The sequence below is a fragment of the Silene latifolia genome, chromosome 8 (assembly GCF_048544455.1).
Source record: "Silene latifolia isolate original U9 population chromosome 8, ASM4854445v1, whole genome shotgun sequence".
NCBI lineage: Eukaryota > Viridiplantae > Streptophyta > Magnoliopsida > Caryophyllales > Caryophyllaceae > Silene > Silene latifolia.
The window spans coordinates 109,119,456-109,137,551 of NC_133533.1; positions in this window are offsets into that span (position 1 = coordinate 109,119,456).

Here is an 18,096-nt window from a genome sequence, read left to right on the forward strand (position 1 = left end):
CCTTTGTTGTAACCAGCAGGGGGATGCATATATATCTCTTCATCTAGATAACCATGAAGAAACGCATTATTGATATCCAACTGGTAAATGGGCCAATCTCTGGATGCTGCAACAGAAAGAAGTACTCTGACAGTGCTAAACTTAGCAACAGGGGAGAAAGTGGATTTATAATCCTTCCCTTCAACCTGTGTGTACCCTTTGGCAACCAAACGTGCCTTATATCTTTCAACAGAACCATTAGGATTAAATTTAATCTTGAAAATCCATTTGGATCCAATGGGTTTAAAACCAGGTGGTAAGGGAGCCATCTCCCAAGTACCATTTGCTTCTAATGCATGTAGCTCCTTATCCATGGCTTCTACCCATTTAGGATCAGTTTGTGCTTGGGAATAGGAAGTAGGTTCAAGTGTACTGAGAACAGCATTAAGTGAAGCTTGATAAGAAGAAGGATAGGTATCAATATGGAATACATTGAAAGAGTCAGAATGAGAGACTGACTGGTTAGAATGAGAGGAAATAGTGGGACAAACAAAGTCTTGTAAGTGTGAAGGAACATGTCTGGACCTTGCAGACCTTCGTGCAGGGATGTCAGGAATAGAAGTAGAATCAGGAACCGCAGTAGCTGTATCAGTCATGGGTACTGCAGTTTCTGCAGTAGAACTGGGAATGAGAGAACCTGTGGGTGCTGATATATCTTGACCCACAGTTGTAGATGAAGACTGAGGCATAAGAGAGTCATCAAAAATAGAAGGATGAGGAATAGAAATACGATGTTGTGGATTATCAGCAGGAACTGTGATCTTGAATGGAAGATTATTCTCATAAAAGATGACATTTCTGCTGACAAACACCTTGTGTGTGGCTAAATCATAGACTTTATAAGCCTTTTGACCATATGGATAACCAAGAAAAACGCATTTGATGCCCTTGGCAGCAAACTTGTCTTTGTGAGGAGTGGGATCCAGTGCATAGCATAAACATCCCAAAACCTTTAATTCATCATAGCTTGGTGGTTTTCCTAATAGAACTTCATAGGGAGTCTTCCAATGTAGAACAACAGAGGGCATTTTATTGATCAAATAAGTAGCTGTTAGAAGGCACTCTCCCCAAAACTTCTTAGGAAACCCAGCATACAACATTAATGCTCGAGCTGTCTCTATTAAATGCCTGTGCTTCCTTTCCACCCGGCCATTCTGCTGAGGGGTGTAAGGGGCACTTCTTTGATGACAGATTCCTCGAGCTAAGAATAATTGTGAACAAGTAGCTTGCAAGATCTCTGAACCATTGTCACTGCGAATTGTTTTGACTAATTTGCCAAATTGTGTGTGAATTTGTTGCAGGAAATTTTGAATAATAGTGCTAACTTCAGTTTTGTATTTAAGAAGAAAAGTCCAGGTGATACGAGAGTAATCATCAACAATGGTGAGGAAATAATGAGCCCCAGTAAGAGAAGGAGTCCTATAATGACCCCATAAATCAATATGAAGGAGATCAAAAGAGTTTGATGCCCTGGAAGTACTGCGAGGAAAAGGAAGAACATGCATTTTGGCTAAATTGCAAACTTCACATTGATAAGATTTCAAACCATTACAACTGAGATCCTTTATATGTTGCATTTTAGCTAAAGAAGTATGTCCAAGACGAGCATGAAACAAATCAAGTTGTGCACAGGACTTATTCGTACAATTATTACATTGAACAGAATTAAAAGAAAGAAACTGTTGATGACTAATCTTCAATTTATAGAGACCAGCTTCCCTTTGACCCACTGCAATTGTTCCCTTAGAAGCAGGGTCCTGAATAATGCAGTGATCAATATAGAAATGAATTAGCATACGAGAAGAGGACAATAATTTTCCCACTGATAGCAAGTTATGCTTAAAATCAGGTATGAGAAGCACATCATGAAGAATTAATAAAGGATGCAGTTGAATATCACCAGAATAACGCACTAACTTGGTGGTACCATCAGGTAAACCAACAATAATAGGCTTAGGAAGCAATTTTAGAGAAGAAAAATATGACTTGTGTGCTGTCATGTGGTCACTGGCACCAGAATCCACAATCCAATCACTATTATCAATTTTGCAGGCGGTAGTAATAGCGTTAGTGACTAAGGCATTACCTGCAAAATTAACAGAAGCATTGGCATACTCTGCTGAACCAGTGTTTCCACCCTGCTGATGCTGCAACATCTGCATTACTTGCTGAAATACTGCCTGAGCAATATCAGTCTGACTTATATGATTACCCTGAGAATTGGATTGAGAAGGACCTGCTTGAGATGAACCAGTATCCATCATCTGTGTGTCAGAAAATCCAAGGGGATGATCATCATCTCCTTGCACATTTGCGTTACCAGAAAATCGTGCAAGATACTTGGCCTTTAATTCTGGATGCAACACGAAACATGTATCTTTAGTATGTCCTGATTTAGTGCACTGAGGACACCAGCGCTTGTCAGTCTTTGGCTTCTTAAAATCCTTTTTCTGACCACCTTGTTGAGGAGCATGTGAACTAGATGCACCACTTTGATTGAATGCAGGAACACCTTGTTTGCCAGAGAACAAGGCACTCATTTCATGAGTAGTATTCATCATACTCGAAATCTTCTTTTGAGATTCAACTTGTTGAACAAGAGAGTAAACTTTGTTGATAGACGGCATAGGCTCCATAGAGAGAATCTGTGACTTTAGGTTATCATAGGAATCACTTAATCCCATTAAGAAAGTAAGAACTTTCTCAGTGGAAGCTCTTTCAAGCATTTTCTTCAGAAGATTGCAGGTGCACTTATCAAGAACACCACAAGTGCAATCAGGAAAACCTTCAATTTCATCAATCTGATCCCAATATCTCTTGAGTTTGTTGAAGTACTCAGCAACAGAACTTTTGTCTTGCTCAACATTCCTTAGATCTTTTTTGAGCTGGAACAGCAATGGACCATTCATCTGGCCATATCGCTCAAGAACTTCACCCCACAGCTGCTTTGCAGTCTTGCAGGAGACAAAACCTTCTCTGAATTCTGGTTCCATGCCATTAACAAGCCAGCACCTGACCATAGAATCACAGCGCCACCATAGATTGTACTTTGAAGAGGTTATTGCAGGTATAGCAGTAAGACCTGTGAGAAAACCTTCCTTGTTCTTTGTCGACATAGCAAGGAACATGCTCTTGCTCCAATGGCGATAATTGCGGCCATTGAAGAGAGTGTTGACAAAATTCAGGCCAGCATGATCTGAATTCGCCAAAAATAGAGGATCTTCAAAAGGATTATGAACTTCGTTGCTATCAGTAGAGGAAATCGTCATTTTGTTGAGAAATTTTCACAAATTTGAAAGAAAAATGAATATTTTTGTGATTTTGATCTGAAAACAAACAAATGAACAACAAAATCTAGATGTTTAGTTGTGATTATGCGGAAGAGTGATGGATAAACAGAGTCAGGTCGAAAGCCTGCTCTGATACCATGTTAGAACATGGAATCTCTGGCATGAAATCGCCATTAATGGAAGCTTTAAGCTCTAGAAAATGGAAGAAAATTGATTAGAATGAAATGTAACTGAATTGAACACAAGAGTAAATAGAATTGTGTATTGTATATTTCTTAACTTAGAAATGAAATTGATGGGGCATATTCTGCACCGCTGACCAAGTCAACATACTGAGCAAGGTCAAAGATATCCACAGCAAGTCAGCCTGGGTCTCGGCATGGCAACTTGCCAGCCGGGGCACATACCCGCGTACTCACATCCAAGACCCCTCGGCGGTGAGTCAACAGGGCCCGCCGGCCTGCCATAGGTCCCTCGGCCGAGGGGTAGATCGGTCTTTCCACCTGCTAGCCACTTGGCCACTTGGCCACTACGTGACAAAAGGTGAAGGCCTATAAATACTCCTCAACCTTCATTGAGGAAAGGATCCCAACATATACACAACTAAACCTAAATACACTATTCATCTGGTAATATCTTCCTTATCTCTCTACAATACACATTCGGCCAAGTAACAACTTATCCTTTAAGTTTACTGACTTGAGCGTCGGAGTGAGTACGCTTGGCACAAAGCCAAGCCCTCAGTTCGTTCATTGTTACAGGAGAGGCCGAGAGGAACGATTAAAACCAAAGGAGAATCCAACTCAAGACATCATTCAACAAGCCACGGGTGGTAACTATACTTGCTCTGGAATTACACCCGGAATAATTGGCGCCGTCTGTGGGGATAGACACTAGAAGCTAGTCACATTCATTCCCAAACAACAAAAAAAAAAAAACAACAAAAACCCACCCAAAAAGCTAAGATGTCAAAACAACAAGACGCAGTCGTGACCGACGAAACCGCATTCTACCACGATGATACTTTCAACAATTCTGGAGTCGTGCAGCCCTCCACCGGCGGAGTAATCCAACCGGAGTTCGGGATGCCGATAATGCCGGACACGTCGCTGCCAGCCAACCAGGTCACCATCATGGGACACGTGGTTGACATAGCAAAACTGAAAATGGTCCTGGACCTAATTAGTAATACGCCTGCTCACACTGTCACGCCGACAAGAGCGACGGAAAACGCCCAAGGAGACCAGGGCCCAAAACGTGACTCCGAGAAATTTGAACGGAGCACTGGGAGAAGCTGACCCAGCCAAGTCGCCGGGGGAGCCCAAAGTGGGCGTGGTAGACCTAAGTCCTTCCCGCGCTCGTGGGAGGACAGCGTCCCCGCAGCACGAACGAGGCTTACCCCAAAGGAACAAGAGGAGTCCGACTCAGCAGAGTTGGAGAAGAAGTCCGAGTCGAAGAAGAAGTCCTTCCCGCTACGAGGAGAGGAGCCGGATTAGGAATGCGAGGAGCCGATCGCCGCGTGTCGTTCGACACGTGGTCAGACAGCCCCTCAACGCCTACGTCCTAGAAGTCCAGGTGCCAACTAAGCTCAAGTTGCCACCCCTATCATACAAAGGAGATAGTGACCCAGCCGACCACGCTGAGGCTTTCGAGTCTTACATGTCGGTATGGGAGCAGCCCGATGAGGTCTGGTGCCGAGTCTTCCCAACAACTTTGCATGGGATGGCTCAAAGTTGGTACAAAGGGCTTCCCGACGGCTCGATATACTATTACGCCGACCTAAGGGACGCCTTTCTAGCCCAGTACTCTTGCAACAAGAGAAGGGCCGTGGAGACGTCGGACCTCCTAACTATCAAACAGGAGGGGGGCGAGTCTCTACGAAGCTATGTGAAGAGGTTCGACGGAAAGGTCCAGCAGATTCGAGAAATTAATCCCGAATTGGCGGCCTTCGCGCTGATGAAAGGCCTCCCAAGGGGAGACTTGAAAAATGAGCTCATCAAGTGCGGAGGCCTGAACTTGGACGCCGCTAGGAAGATGGCCGACCAGGCCATCAAGGTAGAGGACTATCACAAGACCTGGGTAGGCCCCAGCGAGGCCGAGCACTCAGAAAAGAAGAGTCACCGGGAGGACAACCCGGATGAGAGACGCCGCGACAACAACGGGTCACGGTCCGATGAAAGACGCCGTGAGAATAATAGGTCACGGTCGGACAAACCCGCCAGAGACAGGACTCGACAGCGCCGGGTGGAGTTCGGGAACGTACCACCGGAGGCGGTATAGTGATAAAACCCCTCTCGTCGTATCGCCGCCGAGGTCTTTGCCCCGAGCAAAAGCGAGGGCCAGAAGTGGGAGAACCCCCCAAGCCAAAAAGTGACGGTGACACGAGCCAGTACTGTGAGTACCACGGCCACACCGGCCACTTAACCAACGACTGCCGGCATCTAAGGAATGCCATTGAAGAGCTGATCCGGAAGGGGAGCCTCGGCAAGTACGTTGCCAAAGGCCAAAAGACTGACGCCGACGGTTCAGGTAAGAAATCCGTCTTCGAACGGATAGGAGTGATCCACGTTGTCATCGGGGGCAACGAGAACGGAGGGTCCGCTCACGGGTACAAACGGCACCTGAACGAGCTATATCAGGCCATCAACTTTGTGCCCAACACAGCGATCCCCGCTTCCGACATCCCCGATATAACCATCGGAAGGAAGGACTACGAAGGAGTCATCGCTCCTCACAGCGACCCCCTTGTAGTCAATTTGGACATATCCAACCACCTGGTCAAGAGGTGCCTGATTGACACAGGCGCATACACGAACATCATGTTCAGGGAGTGCTTCCTCAGCCTCGGCCTGAAAGTCAAGGACTTGAGCCCCTGCACCAACCCACTATACAGCTTCTCCGGCCGGCCTGGTACCACCGGGGTCGATCGGACTCCGGTGACGTTCGCGAAAAGAATGCGGCTAAGAATGTCCCGGCGAGTTCGTGGTCATCGACGGCTCGTCCGCCTACAACGTTCTCATAGGCCGAGTCACCCCGAGCGAGGCCGACGCAGTGATGTCCATCCGGGCCCTAACACGATGTATGTCTCGGACCGGGGAAGCGCATAAGCTCGTCTCCGAGACGAGAATGACGAGGTGGTCAACATCCGGATAGCCGCCGAGGATGCAACATGCAATCCCTCAAAGTGGCAAAGAAATCGAGAAAAGGGAAAAGTCTATCCTTACAGCGGAGGGCGACCTCATGGATGTAACTAGCGGCTGACTAGGACGTTGTGCCTTTGATAGGCCATTAGGACGCTGGTAATCTCGGGAATACTCTATGTAGCGGCGGAGGTGTCCAAAACAGCTGTGGGCACCCCGACGCGTGTTTTTTCCTAAATGAAAAATCATCCAAGTCTTCCATCAAAATGTTCATTCTTCCCATAGTAACTAGGAAGCGTGACGCCGACTCACACTCGTCATACCGACAAGAGCGGCACTCTTTATCGATAGCGGATGTCGGCTCACACTGTCATACCGACAAGAGCGGCGATCTCATGAAGAAATAGGCGCCGTCACACAACCACCCCAAGTAGTAGACGCCACGGCAATCACCCCAAGAGGTTGGACGCCGTCGCAGTCACTCCAAGTGGTAGACGCCACGACAGTCTCATGAAGAAATAGGCGCCGTCGCAGTCACCCCAAGTAGTAGACGCCACGCGATCACCCCAAGAGGTTGGACGCCGTCGCGCATCACTCAAGTGGTAGACGCCACGGCAGTCTCATGAAGAAATAGGCGCCGTCGCAGTCACCCCAAGTAGTAGACGCCACGGCAGTCACCCCAAGAGGTTGGACGCCGTCGCAGTCACTCCAAGTGGTAGACGCCACGGCAGACTCATGAAGAAATAGGCGCCGTCGCAGTCACCCCAAGTAGTAGACGCCACGGCAGTCACCCCAAGAGGTTGGACGCCGTCGCAGTCACTCCAAGTGGTAGACGCCACGGCAGTCTCATGAAGAAATAGGCGCCGTCGCAGTCACCCCAAGTAGTAGACGCCACGGCAGATCACCCCAAGAGGTTGGACGCCGTCGCAGATCACCCAAGTGGTAGACGCCACGCAGACTCATGAAGAAGCGATCTTTGGCTCACACTTTGTCACACCGACAAGAGCGGCAATCACGACCATCGCAGTTGATACTCGCAAAGCAATCAAAATGCCTTAGAAGCGTTAACACGATTGAGATACGCGCTCTAGACTGCCTCGGCCAAGCCGAGGCGGAAACAAAAGAGACACTCAATTAATAACGCAAGGAGACAACCCAGACGAAGACAGAGACGCTAAAAGTACAGTTGAGGCTGAAATACTAGCGCAAGAAAAAGAAGTAAGGTAAAAACCTCGGCCAGGCCGGAGGCAGAAGAAACGAGCTCTTATTAAAAAAATGTTCAACGAATTACAAGAAATTACAAGGACAAACCAAAAGACAAAAGGCTACGGATATCATCTCCCTATGTCTGCCGTTGCTCGCCATCAGCAGCGGTAGCAGCACCTTCTTCGAGGGGCAACCCAGTAGCTCCCTTAGCAGCCTCAGCTTCAGCAGCCCCAGCCTTAGCCTCGGCAGCCTCAACTGCCCTTGCCCAATCGGCTTCCTCCTTGGCCGCTTTAGCCTTCTCAGCAATAGCTGCCGCCTCCTCGGCCGCTTTTTGCTCTATCTTCACTCTCGCCGCCTCCTTGACCCTCTCCTCCACGGCTTTCTCCTTAGCTTCGAGCTTATCGTCAAACAGCTCGTCATATTTATCCCACGAAAAGGAACCTTCAAGAGGAAAAAGCTCCTCAATTACTTCCCCGGCAAATGCCGCCGGATCCCTAATTCGAACACAGTCGGGGAGCATTTTGGTTTGGAGCATCTCAATGTCGTCCTCCTTTTGCCTGATGATGGCCTCCTTGCTCCGATCACCTTCCCCGGATCTCAAATTTGCCCCTAAATTCATTCCTCTGCTGGAGATAAAGGTCGGCATGCCTCGAACAAGGTCACACTTCTCCAAAGAACTTTGCAACTTCGGCCGCAGCAGCCTCGGCCTTGGCTCTCTCAGCAAGGACCTCCTTTTCAGCGTCCTCCCTAAGCTTTCTCTCAGCCAAGAGCGCTTTCTCGACATCTCCCCTAAGCCTTTGCTCATTGAGGAGATCCAGCCTCGCCTTCGCGGCCACCTTCTTAGTGACATCAAGCTCAAGAGCGGACTGAGCCACGGCCTTCTCTTGCTCTATAATGCGAGCACCGGCCAGCTCGTTCCACCTCGCCAGCTCCTCGACCAACCTCGCACCTCCCGCCACGAGCCGGGAGGGGGAAACCTTCTGGGATGAAGGGTCAACAGTGACATTTCGATCACTAGTCTGCGGTCGGGAAAGGGAAACCTTCTGGGATGAAGACCCAATGGCGACGTCATGATCATCATCACTGCGCGGGTTTCTCTTCCACTTCTTTGCTCAATAGGAGCGGCGATCGACAAATGATCTACAAAATTTAAAGAAAGCATCGGTATCAACATACATCGACATGCCGAAGAGCTCATCATCGGCAGCGCCGATGAACCGGCTAAATCGAGCCACCGGATAGATCGATCCGTGCTTGGCCTTCTTGGCCGAAGGGCGCATCTCCTCGTCAGCAGCAGAAGCAACGGCAGCGGTAAAGGTTGTCTGCTTTCTCTTACGGACAAGGGGAGACCCCTCCTCCTCGTCAGAATCATCCCCATTAGAGATGTAAACGATCTCCACCGTCTCCTTCTGAACAGGGGGGATGGAAGGTGGAGCCGATGTCGACGCCATCACCGCCGAAGGCTTTGTCTTTCGAGTATGGCGCGGCATGTTACTAACAACCTTCGCCTGAGCCTCCACCGCATTCAAGCTTTTCAGCCGCTGGTCCATAAGATCATTCGGCGACATCCTACGGTCATGGGCCAGAGCCTTGGGGTGCAGGTTAGCAACGGTTTTGTCTTTGTGCAGCCCCATTCTCCGGAGGATATCCTCAGACAAGTCCCGTCCAAAGTGGTCTGCGAAAAAAAAATAAAAAAAAATAAAAGCAAGAATTAAGTAGAAGAAATAAATCGAAGTTCGAAAAACAGGAACATTAAGAGCGGTGATGGGCCTCACACCGACCCCACTCACCCTGTGCTAGGGCCGGTATGAGGCCGACATGGCAAAGCGGCTCATCCTGAAGAATGATCTGCGTTGGGGGAATCCATTTTTTCGACACCTCACCCTTGTCCGCCTCAAAAAGCCTCATCGCCAAGCTTCTCATCCTCTGAAAGAAGGACCTTGCTGGCATCCATCTTGAGCTTCTTCCGGCTGACCCATCTGTCATGCTCCGCCTTAGTCTCACACCGCAAATTCACTTGGTGTTGAAAGGAGAGGGGCAGCGGATAGTCATCCGACACCTTAACATACACCCACCGATCTCTCCAGTCTTTACAAGAAGTAAGTTTGTCAACAGAAACATAACCTTTCTCCGTATGCACACTGTACCAACCGACGCGGCCAGCGATTGACGGCTGGAGATAATGAAGCCGGCGGAATAAATTCACCGTCGGGGCCTCCCCCTTGAAGAGACAAAGCCACACAAAGCCGACTATCGTCCTCATGGCCAACGGATGCAGTTGGGCCACGGCGACGTTCATAGCCTTAATGATGGCCATCACGTACTCATTCAGCGAAAACCGGAGCCCGAACTCCAAGTGTCGCATGTATACGCCGGTATGGCCCGGCGGAGGGCAACAGACGGCCTGACCCTCCTCGGGATAACAATCTTGTACCCCCAAAAAAGAAATGGCCCTCGAAAAATTCCTCACCAGAACAACTGGCCAACTTATGGGTCCAAGTTCGGTCAACGCGCACCTTGCAGACGTCACCGTGATCCATAACGTACCGCCTCACCTCTTTGGGACGAGCCTCTTCAGCATCATCACCAAAATCGTCTGCGTCATCATCGACATCAGAGTCATCCTCCCATTCCTCCAAAATTCGAGGATCGACTTCGGAGAAGGAGACCAGGGCCCCTGTGCCTTATCGGGAGGGCGTCCAACTTCTCCCCCTCATCAAGACGCGACGGGGAACCCCCCGGCGCCGGCCTACTAGGACCGGCATCAGCAGAAGACATGTTTACCATAAAGACTTACAAAATTAAGAAATGGAAAATTTGTTTGTTTACCTTGAAGAAAAATAATCGCCGGAGTAACAACTCTGAGAAATCGAAGACAAAGAAGACTTTGAAAGTTTAGAGGAAAATTTTGGAGAATGAAATTGGTGGCCAATTTCACAGATAATCGCCTATTTATTTATAGGCAAAGCCCATAAAGAAGGACCAATCAATGTGAATGTTCCCATGAGGCGTCAACCAATCGGATGCGACACGTGTCGGGCATGCAATTACGGAATGTCAATCGTTGCAACAGTTAGACGTCAATCAATGCAACAGTGACCAAGCGTCTTCAACACGCCTATTCATATCTCCTTGCCTATTCACCTTCCTCAACAAATTCCCAAGCATCTGTTCTCCGCCGGCATCATGGTCAACCAAGCTAAGTAGCGCCGGCCGGGGGCAATCAAAAACAACCGGCACACCCAATCCTGGTATCGGCCAACGTCACTTTCTTTTCCACATCGGATGCCCTTTACACATCCATGTGGAGGGGGGATATGGTACGGCCTAAGAAAGACCAGGCCGAGGTAAGAGAAGCCGCCGCGAAGAAGCCGATCGAAATTTTCCGCAAGTTACTTACGCAGAATATACGCTCAAACGTACATCGGAGCCCATACCACGGCATAGACTACGCTGGGGCAAATTGATGGGGCATATTCTCGCACCGCCGACCAAGTCAACATACGAGCAAGGTCAAAGATATCCACAAAGAAGTCGGCTGGTCTCGGCATGGCAACTTGCCGGCGGGGCACACATACCCGCGTACTCACATCCAAGACCCCTCGGCGGTGAGTCAACAGGGCCCGCCGGCCTGCCATAGGTCCCTCGGCCGAGGGGTAGATCGGTCTTTCCACCTGCTAGCCACTTGGCCACTTGGCCACTACGTGACAAAAGGTGAAGGCCTATAAATACTCCTCAACCTTCATTGAGGAAAGGATCCCAACATATACACAACTAAACCTAAATACACTATTCATCTGGTAATATCTTCCTTATCTCTCTACAATACACATTCGGCCAAGTAACAACTTATCCTTTAAGTTTACCGACTTGAGCGTCGGAGTGAGTACGCTTGGCACAAAGCCAAGCCCTCAGTTCGTTCATTGTTGCAGGAGAGGCCGAGAGAAACGATTAAAACCAAAGGAGAATCCAACTCAAGACATCATTCAACAAGCCACGGGTGGTAACTATACTTGCTCTGGAATTACACCCGGAACAGAAATGATACATCCTATTTATATACAAATGATCTACTAGAAGCTTCTAAAAATATCTACTAACAACTTTCCTAACCGACTCCTGAAATCACGGAAGTTCTAACAAACTTCCAACGACTTATTTAACAAACTCCCTCCTTCAATATCAGCTTCACCCTGCGGAATCAGTCATGCTCTGTTTTCGTTGGGCTTTTGCCTTGTGTCTGGATTTATGCTTTGAGTTCGAGGCTTCTATCTCAGTTGAATCATGAAGAGGAGAATCAACCTTTTCATAGAGAGTATTATATAAACTCTCTAAACGTCATGCACCCTAGCAGTTATGTATATCATACCGTCATGAATCTGTAATCTGTAAAACTTCGCACACATTTAGTAAAACTCTCCTCCCTTCTGCCAGGTGGACATAACTAACACACCGTTAGTGAATCACGTAAATCTGTGCGTTTTGATTCTTTATCGTTTTTTATTTATCTTCCTCCCATCTGTTATAACTGCACCTAACATCTATAATCATAATATTTATAAATATATATGACAATAAATATTAAATACGAGACCTACTTACATAGCTAAGCACAAAAAGACTTACTAGAGAGTAATTAAGCACTAAAGAACGATCAATTTTAGACATGTGATGATAGAGTAGTTAGATTAAACATAAATTTACAGATTCACTTAAGTAAAGTTAATCTACTTTCCTTAAAAAAAAGCCTAATTGCATGCACGCTGCAAGCAAACAATCGTTAGTGGCAAGGGAACAAACTAAGCCAAATACATGGAACTTAACAAGTAATAACAACCAATAAAGAATTATTCGTTACAACATTTTCCATATGCTCACAACTATAATTTTAATATAGGATGGATTATTACAAAATACTCTGTACAATTGTTTTATTTTAATATACTCCGTATATTTCAATTTTAGTTTTATGAAAACTTTGATAGAATATGAAGAATAATGAAGCAGCGGAAATATAAAATTTCGTATATATGGTTTAGGATTTTCCATGTTTTATGTAAATGAAAGAAAGACAATAAAGAATGTAGTTCCATAACAAAAAAAATTGTGGTAATAAAAATACATAAGACCGATATTTATATTAGATATAATATACTTTACTAATCTGATCTCATGAGATAAGGTAATTGTAAAACAATCAATAAGCTTGCTCGTATTTATGTTATTAATGAATTAGAGAAAGAGAGAATAATATTGATTATTGAATGAAATGTAATTTTCATTTCATAAACTTGTGATTAAAAATTAAAATGATCATACATACATCTATTTATAAGACATATAAACCGACTTTAACTAACTAGTTTTTAACCAACTATAGTTAAGCTAATTAACTCGGTTTATAATAACTATATTGTATCTATACTTCAATAGTAATATTCATATACTCAATATTTTATCATATTTCTTATGATTAATTATCACAATATTTACCGTATTGTGTTTACTAATCTTTAGTTCACTACTTTTCTAATATACTTCCTCCATCCCGGTCAATTATATATTGTCCTTTAATTTTGGCACAAAGATCAAGAAAAGAGAAGAGGGCAAACTCTAAAATGACAAGTGGCCAAATTGAGTATGAATGATCAAATTGTTCATCAAGTTTATTCTTAAAATAGAAAGGACATCAATTAACTGAAATAACCCACAATAGAATAGGACAACAAATGACCTGGACAAAGGGAGTACAATTTATCTCTAATATTAGCTATGTCATCGAAAATGGGAGAAAATTTTTGATTATCTTGATGAGCGAGAACATAATTGGCCCTGTTTGGTAAACAACGGATTAATTTTAGTATAAGCAGATTGCAAAAGCAAATTATAAATAATGACAGATTTTATCGGAAGGTTTGACTAGCATATTATAATTAGCAGAATTAATTTGAGTGTTTGGTAATTGACAGATTATGATTAGTAGAATGTTAGTTTTCTTTGTAAAATGGAGAAAAATTTCCTATTTTACAATATGCTAACCAATATGCTGGGGTAAACAGCATATTGTAAAACAGCATATTGACCCCAAATATGTATGTTGTTTCAATATGCTGTTTACCAAACACTAAAATTAGCATATTGATTGGTCAAACATGCTAAAATCCTTGAATATACTAAAAATTGGACAATATACTGTTTACCAAACAACGCCTATAAACCCTGGAAAATAAGTTCAAACAAGCAGTGGTGGCAGTTTCTCCTTACACCATTTCCTATTTGTCCGAGCTAAGATTTTTTGTTCCTGCTAGAATCAATTTCTAACTCCGCCACAGCAAACAAGTAACCCTAGCCCAGAAGACGCGTAAGATCACTAGGTCAAATTCTATACGAAATAAGAGTAGTGCTTAATCACATAGATTAAATTAGGGTTTTAGATAAATAATAAAGTGGGTGGTCCATTTTCTTAGGTATCATCAAAAGTTATGTGGACCTGGAAACTAAAGTCTGGGATTTTATAATCAATTGGTCTCCCTTGTGACGGGTTATCATTTGTGGCGGATATTTTGTGAGATAAAATGGTAATAAAATGGGTTAGTGGAGAAAGGGGACCACATGAATAGTGTTGCAGAGAGAGAAAAAGTGGGTACTTTGTGAGGTAAAATAGTATCCGTTACTCAAGAGTGACGGATATGTGCCGTTACAAACAAGAATTTGTGTTTTATAATTTCTTTGTTATTTTGTTAGTTATAATTACACTAATGAGTATCGGATTTTTTATTAATAAAATACATTATGATAATAAAAAATGGAAAATGAAATAGAAATAGCCGTATATAGACAAGAGCAGGGGTCTACTAGACTACTAGTTCATGTGGAGTAGCATGTACGGGTATAGTCCCTCCCTTCTGGTCATTTATTTACCTTTTATTTTAATACAAAAACAAAAGAAAGAGGAGGAAATTAATTAAATTATTGGATAACAAGCAGACCATATTGAGTGTAGAGAATTAATTCCTTATCAAAAACATGATAAAAATAAAAAGGTAAACAATTTATTAAGACATCTAAAATGGAATAGGTGAACATATAACCGGAACCAAAAGAGTAATATCACTTATGTTACATCCTCACATAAGAAATGGAACATCAACTGATCAACGTCATTGTAGATATTTATTTTCGTCAATATATAGATACATTATGGCTTTAAAATATGGGTTTTTCTAATGTGTGTCCTAAGGGCACACGTTAATAAATCAAATATGGTAAGATTCATAGAATATTCTCACTAATTATGGTAAAATTAAGTTTATAATTATAATTATCATGAGAATATGTTGTGAATCTTGGCATATTTGGTTTATTAAGAAAAACCCTTAAAATATTCATATTCTATATGCGGAAGTTCGTACTCTGTATTATTCATGCCATATACAGAGCATTATCTTATTTTATTCGTGTTATAAAACAGTATCGTATATTTTGCTGGTAAAATAAGGTAGCAAGCCGAGAGCACAAATTTTTTTTTTTTTTCCGACACAAGAAATCATTTAAAAAAAAATGATTTTGTTTTCGACACAAGAAATCATTTAAAAAAAATGATTACTCTTTATGGAATATATGTCATAATGCAAATGAATATATAAAGAATCATATATACCCTGTGGAGATTGAACCAACAAATGCGCTTTGCAAATTTGCAATAATTAAAACGATAAACGACATGTGATCAAAGTGACCGAGACCTAATTATGAACTCTATAAAGAGATTAACGACATTAAACTAATTAAAAGTACTAATCCAAATTGCAAATGGGCAATTTTTGTTTTAAAGGAGGATCTTCTTTACGAGCAAGAACAACGCTCAAATTTCATCATTGGATATACTAGTGCAACTATGTACTCGTATTTTCTCTACACTAAAAGAAAAAAAGTATGTATAGATATTGTTAGAATATCGAACAATGTGGGACACTCGCAGGTGGGTGACTTCATAATCTAAAGATATTAGTGTGCTTCAACTTTTCTTATAGGTTTTGTATTAATAGAGAAATTAAATTATTCTCACAAATTAGTTTTTGTGAGAATTAACTACACTTTATCATGTTTGGGTAGAACTTGCTTGTTTCACAATTAGATTAATAGCTTGATGTATTTACACAAGGGTCATAGTGTCATACATACACTCTAGACTCAGGGGTAATCGAGTCAATATGAGCTCGAGCTTTGATCGGCTCGGAATATGGAGGACGAGCTCGTTGAGATCGAGCTTGTTTTTGCACTATATTCTTTGTGTTAGGGTGTGAACCCATGTTCCACATCGGTGGTGAAAAGATGGAAGATCATCTTTATAACTATCCACTAAATATAATAGTAAAAGGCTTTTTGGAAAGGAGCTCAAGAGTAAATCCGTGAGGACTTGGCCTAAGCGGACAATATCGTAGTATGCTTCCGCATAACACTTTGATTTACTTGTTTTTAAAAATAACTAAAAATAATGTTTTGTTTTTAAAAAGCAAATATAATTAGAAAATGAAGAATATAATATTATAGCATAATTATAAATTAATATCTAAAATAACATAATTTAAAAATATTTAACTTATATTGAAAACTGAAGAGACCCAATTTGATTAAGTTAATGTTGATGATACCTTAAGACAAATTAATCTCATTGTTATTTAATCGTGTGCCTCTTAAGTTTTAACCATGTAGCATAAAGCTCCAATTGTCAATTCAAGGTTATCAAGAATGTCATCATGAAGATCAAAGATGAAGATTGTCATTAAGTGCTAAAGTCATGTGTTGTAAGGAGATCATTAACTCGAATTTACGTTTAGGTGCAAAAACAACAGTTCAGTCGACTGTTAATTAAGGCTCGTCTTTGAAAGAAATATTTTGAAATTATTTGAATCTTTGTTAAAATGCTTTCAAGTATCACAAATGATTTCTGGAAATGTTTTAAAGTCTTTTGAATAAAATAAAGCTTTCAATGTCTTGCTAAGGAGTTTGCTTGCACAATAAAACACTTTCTATAAATGGGTTGTTTGCTTTTTACATTTATGGAAATATTTATGGTTTCCATAAATATAACCATTTATGCTTGTTTCTTGTTGAAAAACCCAACCCATATTTGTGTGTGCGCACAATCTGATTTCTTGCAATCTTAGGCACCGATTTCTTGAGGAAGAATACTCGGTTGCTTGATGAAGAATTCGGTTGTCTTGTGCATGTTGCCCAAGCAAACTACTTACATTATTTTAATCACTTGTGTTTATGAGTGTAAGATATTTTAATGTGTAAAGTATACTACTTAAACATTATAAATAGTTTGCTTAATTCATTTTTACAAGTGTGCAATAACGAGTTTAAAACTGAAAAAGACTTGTGATTTCAATCGAGTAAATTAACTTTGTAAAACCGTTTTTCATTTCAAATCTTTGAATCATTTTGCAAGTTTATTTATTTATCTTTTGAATCTTTTATTGAGTTATTGTATTGCACCTAGTCGTTTAGTCGTACGTGTTCAAGGATCCCGTGTTTTGTACTTAAACTTTATCTCCTCCGTTTAATTAAGTGAACAACATTGAGATAAGTGGAGTCTTGTAACAACCGAGTAGAACCAAACAAGTCTTAGGATAGAGTTATCCTTAAGCATGAAGTCTTCGAAACGGAGTAGCTTTTGAGCATGAAGTCTTTCGGCGGAGTAGCCCAAAGCAAAAGCCTTATTGCGGAGTAGCTTTAAGCACGAAGTCTTTCGGCGGAGTAACCCAAAGCAAAAGTCTTGGAAGCGGATTAGCTTTTAAGCATTAGCAACCGGAGTAGGTTGGGGAGTTGTTTTATTATTCGGGGTGGTCTTAGTTTGTATGAGTTACTTCTACGACGTTTAATAAAATATCGCTGGACATAGGTCGCGGAGTAGTGACCGAACCAGTTTTTAAAAACATCGTTTGTCGTGTCTATTTCGTTTTATTTCCGCTGCACACTCTACTCACGTTTTTATCTACAGAATCAATTGTTGAGTACATCAGAACTTCGCGCTTCTTTGAATCGTTGTTGATTACTTCTAACTCTCTAGTTCTAAGTATCGACTTCTCCTTTCACCTAAGCATTGTTTAAAGTGTTTAAGAGTTTTAAAAGAAGCTTTCATTAAGCTTAAATTTTAAATAGACACCTAATTCACCCCCTCTCCCTCTTAGGTGCTCTCGCCGGTGACTCTTCAAAAACGAGTCCAAACGAGCTTTCGATCTGAGCCTTGCTGAGCTCCGGATCAGCTGGGATTTGGATGAGCTCGGCTTGAGCTTGATTCGACCGAGCTCGATCCGAGTTTTGATCCGGCCTTGTTCATTTTAAGGTAATACACACATCTTCACCAATGATAATAATGGTGAAGCTAGAAATCTAGAATTAAAATTAAAGAG